Below are 10,322 nucleotides of genomic sequence, written 5' to 3' on the forward strand. Positions count from 1 at the left end.
CCAATTAATGGGAGCCGTGTACCACTCATTTGATCGCCATCCCTTTTTTTATTATAAAATAATAATCATTATAATGGGTAAACACGCAAGTCGTAACGACACCCATACCCATTCTAAATATACTAAACCTGACGAGGTTCGATTTACCACGTTTTTCTGCCTTTTTCTTGACAGTAAAAAATGGACCAGTGGATGACTGCCACGTGCTTTTGTGAGGGACCTGGCTATGTACACGGTTTGGTGCGCCTAGTGATTTTCTGCCGGATACTATAGAAAATTGTGGTCCAATTTGTTCATTGGCTGCATGTTATGGCTGTTTGCCAGTTCGCCATTGGTTGCATGCGCTTTGCATAGGAATTTGATCCACAATTCGCGCCCTCCCAGTTAAGTCGACTGCCGCCCGCACCTTCTGGGATCTCCTCTCTGTCGGGTGCCGCTTTCTTTCAGACTTCTGGGCGCTTCTACATCATCCGCGATGGTTGTTTTCGATTTGTCTTCCTCTTCTCTCCTCTTCCTATAAATACCGTCTTCTTTGCCCGTTCGGTCCTCATTCCATCACCATCCATTTCCTCTCTGTTCTTCCTTCTTGCGCCGGCCATGGTTGCTTCTGCTTCTGTTCGTTCTGGACTCCGCCGTCGGGGTCATCCTCCTGGGATTCGGGCCTCCATTATTGCCCGTGTTCGCCGTACTCGCATGCATGTTCCTTCTATCGATTCTTCGTCGGTGACACCAGCAGCTGCTATGCGTCGCCAGTTTGCTGGAGTTGATTCAGGGAGGCGTTCCCGCTCCGCGGCGGCTTGCCGGCCGCTCCGTTCTCGCCGGCCTGGTTGGTTTGTCTGTTTTATGCTTCGTTTGTACCTCCGTTTGGATCGTACTTCTTCCTTTTGTTTGAAATGCGGAGATCTTACTTGCTTGCTCTATTTTGTTGGTGCCCAGCATTCTGACTCGGAGCAGTTTCTTGATGGAGATTTTCATAGCCGCGGTCGGGAGATTTTGTTAGGGAAGCGGTTTGTTGACTGTACTGTTGGTAAGTGTGTCTGCTTCTTTGGCATACGCAACTGATCCTTATTGGTGCGGTCTGTTTGTTCTTCCTGTTATGGATATTGTGGTCAGCTTTTTTCTTGTTTCTTGCAGATTCTACCATCAGTGGTGCTTCCTCTTTCGTCTGTCATGGCCTTCCGTCTGCTATTCGGTCTGCTGGTGTGCGAACTGGTATTTTTTTGCTTTTTTTTTCTTTGATTCCTATATGCTTTGTTGCTCAGCTTCCTCCCTCCTCTGCTATTCATCTTGCCTATTCTAGGATGTGCACGGTTTATTTGGTCTCTGTTGCTTTTCTGCTGGTTCGCTCCTGTTTTCTTCCGTCTGGTCTGTCTGATATGTCTAACTGTTTACGGGCGAAGCTGTTCGGCTATGTAAGTTTTTGTCGGTTTGTGATGTGGTCTGTCCATTACTTCTTTGCAGACTCCTTGGTGGTGCAGATGATTGACAGACCAACTGAGTCCCACCATTAGTGTCGGTTCTTCTTTTGCGGTTGATGGCCTTCCGCCTGCTGCTCGGCTCGCCAGTGTGCGAACGGGTGAGTTCTTGCTTTTTTTTTTTTGCTTTTTTTCTGTCTCCTATGCTTTCTAGCTTGGCTACTCTAAGATGTCTGCCGTCTATTTGGTTCCTGCTGCTGCTGTGCCGGTTGGTTGACAGGTTTCTGTACTTGTGAGCTGCTTGGGTGGGTATTTGCGCATCTACTCGAATGAAAGCACACCGCGGCATGCAGTGCTTGCCTGCACTCAAATGAAAATACACCGACGCATGCAGTGCACGTATGCACTCGAACGGAAGTACGCCGACCATGCGTGCAATCCACTGAAAATACGCCGGCGCATGCAGTGCACGCGTGCAATCCACTGAAAATACGATAATACACCGCACATGCAGTGCACGCATGCAATCGAATGAAAATACACCGCGGCATGCAGTGCACACATGCAATCAAATGAAAATATACCGAGCCATGCAGTGCACACATGCATTCCAGTAATGCACTGATGCTAGCCCTTTACGGGGTTATTATGGAGTTGATCAAGTTGCAGATTATGGTTGGCGATTTAAAAAAAATCGGCCACACATATCCTTAATTGGTTTTCATTTTTTTTCTTGTGAGCTGTTTGGGTGGGTATTTGCATCTGGTCCAGCTGATGTGCTCATTTGTTTTTCGATTTAGCTGTTCAGGCATATGAGCTTCGGTCGGTTTCTAATGTGGTGTGTCCAATACTTGTTTGCAGATTCCTCGGTCGTGCAGATGACTGACAGATCGATTGGTCGTCCTTCCGATCTCCTGCTGGTCTCCATCTTGATCGTTATTTACTTGGTGCTCTGTCTGTGGTCAACCATCCAAGAGTGGTGCCCCTTCGTGCGGCTGGTGCCGTCGGACGGTGACTCACTCACCTGTACATGCTCTATATATTACCAGTTGTACACTCACGGGCAAGATCACCTGAGTACACCACAATGGACGAAGCCTACCGTCCCCAATGAGCATCCTCCATAGGAAAGCAAGTTAAGAAGAAGGGTAATCATCCGGCTCTAAATTTTATGCATGGGAGCGGAAGCAGCTCGGTAAACTCTTGGCTTCACCTAACTCTTTTTGTCTTAGTTTATCCCTTGCAAGCAAGCAATTTACTACTCCCTCCGTCTCAAAATTCTTGTCTTAAATTTGTCTAAATACGGATGTATCAAGTCATATTTTAGTATTATATACATCCGTATCTAGAAAAATGTAAGACAAGAATTTTGGAACGGAGGGAGTATATTACAAATCCTTCTATGCAGGAGGAGAATCTTATAGTATACATTTCAAGACGACCAATGCTTGAAACAGTGACTGAAACAGTTGGTCTAGAAGTACAAGGCTACACATGTTGGTATGCTCATGAAGGTATGATACAAGCGTCTGTACTAATTGCTCTGCCACGTCAGAAAGATAGTTTCAGAGAATCCTCCATTACATATGAAGGAGAAACAACTAATTAAGAAGATGAAGCAATGGAAAAGGCAGCTCAGGTGGCCTTAGAATGCATCTGCGCAGATTATAATATTTCTATCAATGACCATAATTACTACGCCCTTGAAGTAACAAAAGAAAGGTTGTTTATAGCAAGACAGAAAGCTCAGACAAAACAATGGCAATTCAATATGGCCCGCCAGCAAGCAACTACACAGCAAAACGAGTTTGCAAGACAGACAATGATTCCGGCAAAGATATGCAGCAGCTTCTTTGATGTATTACCACTTCGCATGTATCCCAGCGCCCAGATAGCGATGATCCCATTATCACATACACAGGCGCGCATCCTCCCGTCGGACGTGTGCAGGAATTAACAAAATCACTCTACCACTTTCTCACAGGCATCAATCCTGCAAGAGGATATACTAGGATGATCTAATCCACTAGCAACTACTTCTAGCTCATTTATGTAGTGTGTTCGTATTTTTATATACAGTTCTCTGTTTTCAGTGAACTGTATGTAGTTTGAATAACTGGTTTGCTTCTGAAGTATGCTACTTTAAATTTGTACCTTTGTATCACTACATTTCCAACATTTCAATAGCTTCGTATGTCCGGTTTCTTCAATGTCTTTATACATTATTTTGAGATTAAATGAACATGCACTGATGCAGTCTTGAATCAATACAGTGCACATTTGCGAGTGATCATCAAGCGCGGGGTGCCGTCGCGCGGGTTAGGCTAATTACTATCTATTACCCTCGGATCCTTCTAGTTGGTAAACGTAGAGATAGTAACAATACTCACACCCATTACTATCAATTGACTTAAAATTACCATTGAATTAGAGGACGCCATGCACGGGTGGGTGGCCTCCTGTAGGTTGTATTTTGTACTAACATTACAATACACAAAACTTTTTACTGTAAAAAATTAGCCTGTGTGTTGGAGTCGTAACCCACTTTGCTCTATTACTATTGAGGGCTGCCAGATTACGTTTGATTGCTAATGAACGTGGTCTGCCTATGCGATGGGTCAGCGCGCATGATAAATTAATGTGCACTCAGGCACAATTTAGCATATATATATATATATATATATATATATACATATATATATATGAATTGACTATTCGTCACCCTAGGTAGTATGCATTGTAATTTTACGTTCCGTAAATTTGATCTTATTTTACACGTAAAAGTAGATCGTAAGAAAATATATAGTCACTGTAAAAAATATTTTATGTTACATAAAATTACAAACGTAAAAACACAGTATAAAATATACATAAAATGTATTTTTTTCTGATCTTATGACCTATATTTTTATTTTCTTATGCCAAATTTTACGTAGTGGCTCAAGATGAATGTAAGTATTTTTATTTTAAACATAATTTATTTATGAAATGATCGTATAATTACCTCGGGTGAAGAATAACTTATTCTGCACCCGAGGTAATTTTACGATCATTTCATAAATAAATTACGTTTGAAATTCAAATAGTTACATTCATATTGATTTACTGCATAAATTTTGGCATAAAAATATAGGTCAAAAATTATATTTTATGTACATTTTATACTATATTATTACATTTTCAATTTTACGTATCATAAAAAAATTACGACGATTATAGCTTTTTTCTTACGTTCTCTTTTTATGTCTAAAATAAGAGAAAACTTACGAAAAGTAAAATTACAGTGCATAGATGTTAAAATAGAGGTGTATATATATATATATATATATATATATATATGTATATATATACTCCCAGGAGTATGTACTCCCACCCCAGATGGATAAGGTAAACCAACGTAAAACAAAAAGGCAGAAAAATAATCGGTATAAGGTGGGTCCTTGGACCTAGAAGGGAGGAACGACCATGTTGATCAGCTAGAAAATAGGTATCGGTTTAAGAGCTATTTCGGTTGCCGGAGTATATCGCGTTTCTTAAGGATGTATGACGTTTTAAATAAAGTGCTTACGTTTGGAAGGAGAATTAGCACTGGTGCCGATAAAATGGATCCCATGCGTAGCAACTTGGAAGATACAATGGTTCTGTACGTCTCCATTTATGTAGTATGTTCAGTTTTGTAGTCTCGTTTTGAAGGGGTATGTACCTCAATTATTACAAAAGTTGTATACTTCATTTGTGTTGGTATAGTACATACTGTTTCTTTCAAGTATGTATAAAAAATATTATTAGAAGGAGGTGGTATGTACTGATTTTTTGTGAGGAATATACATTGTTTTTGCAAGGAGTATATATACTACTTTATTTAAGGGGCATATACTGTTTTATGGAATATATATACTGCAGCTTTTACGGGTATATTTTTTAACATCTTTTACGGGTATATGATACTATAAAAATAGTATGCATCATACACTCCTTATTTAAGGTGGTATATACTTCTATTCGCAAAAAAGGTGGTATATACTTCAATGGATGATTTTTCCCGCAAAAGGGGTGATATTTAAGTATATACCCCTTGTTTAAAAAGCACTATATAAATTCATTGAATTTACAACAATATACCTCACTGGATTTAAAACATTATATACTTCATGGGATTACAAACAGTATATACTTCAGCATGGCCTCTTTTCTTCAAAGAATTATATCCTTATTATTATTCAAAAATATAATATGCTACTCTCTCCGATGGGAGTACCTTCTCATATACACTAGTACTTATCAACCGAAGAATTATATACTGCTTGTCACCAAAAAAATACATACGAATATTGCCAAAGAAGTGTATACTGCTTCTTCATATGGAAGTATTGGTCTATCTGGCCAGCATGCTTAATATGCATTGCTAGATGAGTACATAAATTCGCATCTTAATAGAAACATGTATACCGATCAAGCAAAAAGGACTATGCAACTACTTTTAGATCTTCAAAAAGGTTATGCTACAAAGAAAAGGATTATGTCTGCCAGAAAACTGCAGATAACACAACTATGCTTCTGGAGATCGCATGGAGGCTCTCCTCAGTCACACAAATTTACATGCATTGCATCCTTGGATATTCTGGAAAACTGTTAGCAACATAAGTTAGACTTTCTTGAAAAATACTGTATAAGTATACAATATATCCAAGTCACAAATATAAAAAGAACTGCACTAGGTGCACCCATGCATCCACAAAGAAACAGAGTAAAAAGAACTTCTCAATTTGTTTACATCAGGAAGGACAATAGATGACCTGATCTATTAGCACTTGTGTACATCTTGAAGAACAAAAGTTTATTTACGCAGCTGGGGTGAGAGAAAGTGATTCTCCAATCAATTGGCCAGCAGCCACGGCAATTAAACAATGGTGGATGCATATACTCATTTAGTTTACTAGAACTGCACTCACGGGATAATGGATTGGATCATACTTCTCGTTAAACATGAGATGTATATACCAATAATTTAGGATCCTAATTCGATGACCACTCCATTATCATAAGAAAAAAAAAGCAGAAAAAATTGTGCACGCGCCAACATACCAGATCTGTGGTAGTTTCAGACCTGTTTACCTGAAAGGATTCAGAAGAGTAGAGCCGGCAGAATCAATCCGGCTCAATGGGATTAAACTGCTTCCATGAGGAATATATGCAAGCAGATGGTAATGAGACCAATCGATCGGGTACTTAGCATTTGCTTCGTGGGCCAGCTGCTTACGGTTGGAAACTTGGACGAGACTCCACCATCGATTGGGAAGAATTGGGCGCCACTGTTCTCTCGCATGACGCTCATCCACTAGCGACGCGGCAGGCCATGCCAGCCACCTGGAAGCTGAAAGAAGAGATACATGAGCGAACCATTGATTTGATTTTGAGTATGGTCGTCGCGCGACGGAAACGAAGCCGGCCACTGTCGTCGTCGCCGTTGGCCGGTGAGAAGAAGAGCCACTGTCCAGCGAGATCTTGTCTTCGCGGCCAATATCTTTGCGCCAGCTGCAAGCCGCCACCGCCGGCATCGCCGCCATTGTTGCCCCCGCCGCTAATGAGACGGTAGGGCAGATCGATAGGCGCTCAAATGGATAAGGCGGGTCAAGCGACAAAAATAAACACCACATTAAAATCGGAGCAATGACCTGTTTTGTTGGGGGGTTTTTTCACGTAAAAATATGAAAGGCTACGGGGGATAGAATCCCATAGCACGGGCAAACAAAAAAACAAGCTAGACGTGTGTAGGAGTACATACTTCTAGGAGTACTAACCATTTTCCTATATATATATGTGCCCAACGCACATGCAAGACATATACTGCATTTTTTTTAATAAACAGGTCTATACAGCCTTTTAAGTAGTTTTTTGAAGGAGTATATACTCACAACATTCAAGGAGTATGTACTGCCATTTTTTGAAGGAGTATACACTGCCATTTTTTTGAAGGAGTATATACCAGCAAAATACTCAGAAGAGTATATACTGCCATTTGTTTAAGAAGTATATACTGCATTTTTGAAAGAGTGTGCTGCAGTTTCTTTCTGAAGAAGTGTTCACCAAAACAGTATATATACTACATCAGAAGGAGTACATATATGCATTCATCCATTCACAGAACAATTAGTATATTCATCTGAAATAAAAGGTAAGTTTATAAAAAAAAATCAGTTCATATGCATCAGAAGGAGTACATATACATCATCAATTTTTTCGCAGAGAACATATACGTAATCATCAATAAGAAACATGAGATCACTCGTCGTGCATGCATCAAACTTCACCATGGCCGCTCCACCGCACATGGCCGGCGGCGGCGGCAATGTACCCAAAGACGTAGACACTGCATTTACAAATTAGATCGGATGGCATTAATTCATTGAAATGCACCTAAAAACAATCGGATGGCATCCCTAATTGTTTACCAGAATTTGTAATTAAATTAAATTCATACAAACCATGAACAGAAGAAAAATCCCCAAATCTAAATTTTGGACTATTTGCATGTGGCATATGGGCATAGAAGGCATCCTCCTGTTCAATTGACCCTATAAAAATTAGACGAGAAATAGTTGCCAACTGTACGAGGAGATACAACCATGTCGTGCCACTTACCAGATCTGTGGTGGTTCTTGGCATAACCTGAACGAAGGAATAAGAAGAAGATCAGTCGGAGTTAATGAAGCTCCACCAGAATTGTTGCCGTGAGGAATTATGTATGTATATGGTAGTGAGACAAATCGAACAGGTACCTGGCATATGATTGGTGGGCTTCAAAAGCAGCTAATTGCAGTTGGAGAACTTGGAGCAGGATTCACATCAACGGGAAAAAGAACAAGGCGTCGCTGGAGTGCACCTCCGATCTTATTTCACCCATGGCCACCGTGCCGAAAAGCAACCTGGTTCACGTCATCACAATTGGCGATGAGAAGATGGACCTTCCGATCGAACTGTTCTTAGCCGCCGCTGTAGCCGTCCATCCATGTGAGCCGCCGCGGCAGCTGGATGCCAATGAAACAGGAGGAGAGATGGATAAGCGGTCAAATGGATAAGGTGGTCCGACGGCAACTATAAAAAGAAGCCAGAAAAATCGGAGTAATGACCACGGTTTCGGTTGAGATTTTGCATGTATTTTTTTCCTCTAAACAAAGCGAATTAGATACCTTGTCTACAAACCGTCGGATTATGCTGAGATATGTGCACTTGTACTAGTACTAGAGTGTTTTATTAGGAAATAGTTATTGCTAATTATTGATTGGTATGGACATTTAAATGCCCACATTAGAATGGAAAGCGAGAATGAACAATTAATGGTCACATGCATGGTACGTGCACTATTCTAGAGAGAACAAGAATTCATATTTTATTGATGTTGCATACCTTTTTGGAGAAAGGTACATGGCATCATATTCATGATATACTTTTGAAGACAATAATTTGCGCGTATAATATCTTAGGTACATATACCTACCCAAAAAAAGGAGGATGTCATTATTAGGTATGTCCCCATTAAAACTATATAATTTTTGGATATGTCTTCAAGGCATATACATGTACTAAAAAATGAGTTTGTGTGTACAATATCTTAGGTATATGTACATACCCTATATATTAGGTATATGTAAATTATACAATTTTTGGGTATATCTTCACTATCAGTTACATGTATGTCTCAACAGAATATACGTGATAAAAAAATAATGTTCGGGTATGTACCGTCCAAAGTATATCAATTTTGTTTATATCTACAAAGCATGTGTACAATGAAAAAGGGTATGCGGGTATAATATCCTAGGTCCACATACACATGCGAAAAATCATGTGTGGGTATTGGCATGCAATGTGCATTCCCAAAACTAAAAAGAACTGTGTATGGGTATTTGTACGCATGAAAAAATCATCTGTGGGTACCAGCATGCATCATATTTCCTAAAAGTAAAATAATAATTAGGGTCACATTTTATGTTATATGGTCATCTTAATTTGTATAGAAATATTAGGCGTTAAAAAGTATGACCCGGTCTTATATTATTTGGTCGTATCTGATACCTTAAAAATAAGAGTGTACATACAAACCCTCTTTGTTTGGAAAGAAATCATTGCTAGGAAACAATAGTATATTTGTTTTTGGAAAGCAATCAATGACCGTTGATGGTTGTAGTGCATGCAAACAAATTTGGAAAAGTCATTTTGTCGTGCATTGTACATCATGCACTACAAATGTGAGTTGCCATATAATGAGTCTAGGTGCTCAGGCACCTAGGTGCCCCAAACAATTTACCTATATATATATATATATATATATATATATAGGGTCGCACTATTTGTCACTCTGGGTGAAGAATAGTTATTTACCCCCCTCTATTTACCATGAACGCACCATAATTTTACGTTCTGTAAATTTTGTCTTATTTTCGATGTAAAAAGAGACCGTAAGAAAATATATAATCGTTCTAAAAAATATTTTATGTTATATAAAATTACAAACGTAAAATCATAGTATAAAATACACATAAACTGCAAATTTTCTTGTCTTATGACCTATATTTTTATTTTCTTATGCCAAATTTTACGTAGTGAATCAATAAAAATGTAATTATTTGAATTCCAAACATAATTTAATTATGAAATGATCGCAATATTCGCTTCTCGGGTGAAGAATAACTTATTCTGCACCCTGGATGATGAATAATAATACTATATATATATAGTGATACTATTTTAATTCCGGGATCAAAATAACTATTTGCATCACGTCAGCCTATACAGGGGCGACGGAGGTCCTCCCGAACTCCCGAACCCGTTGGAAAAAAAAATCCCACCCCACAACCGCTCGTCCCCAATCTTCCCCGATCCCATCGCCACCGAGCTCCCGCCCTG

At 39.6% G+C, this 10,322-nt stretch overlaps 3 long non-coding RNA genes across 3 annotated transcripts; 1 reads left to right on the forward strand and 2 right to left on the reverse strand.

Annotated features, from left to right (window-relative positions):
- Positions 1–567: 567 nt before the first annotated feature.
- On the forward strand, positions 568–3,612 carry LOC125524054. The gene is made up of 5 exons (XR_007290526.1): positions 568–826; positions 937–1,027; positions 1,135–1,212; positions 1,462–1,576; positions 2,277–3,612. It is a non-coding gene; the product is annotated as an uncharacterized LOC125524054 (long non-coding RNA).
- Positions 3,613–5,878: 2,266 nt separating this feature from the next.
- Positions 5,879–6,604, reverse strand: LOC125525357. The gene is made up of 2 exons (XR_007291266.1): positions 6,531–6,604; positions 5,879–6,044 (listed from the first exon to the last, which is right to left on the reverse strand). It is a non-coding gene; the product is annotated as an uncharacterized LOC125525357 (long non-coding RNA).
- Positions 6,605–7,579: 975 nt separating this feature from the next.
- LOC125525356 lies at positions 7,580–8,496 on the reverse strand. Its single transcript, XR_007291265.1, has 4 exons — positions 8,195–8,496; positions 8,058–8,084; positions 7,901–7,976; positions 7,580–7,785 (listed from the first exon to the last, which is right to left on the reverse strand). It is a non-coding gene; the product is annotated as an uncharacterized LOC125525356 (long non-coding RNA).
- Positions 8,497–10,322: the final 1,826 nt, after the last annotated feature.

Source organism: Triticum urartu, chromosome 7 (assembly GCF_003073215.2).
Source record: "Triticum urartu cultivar G1812 chromosome 7, Tu2.1, whole genome shotgun sequence".
NCBI lineage: Eukaryota > Viridiplantae > Streptophyta > Magnoliopsida > Poales > Poaceae > Triticum > Triticum urartu.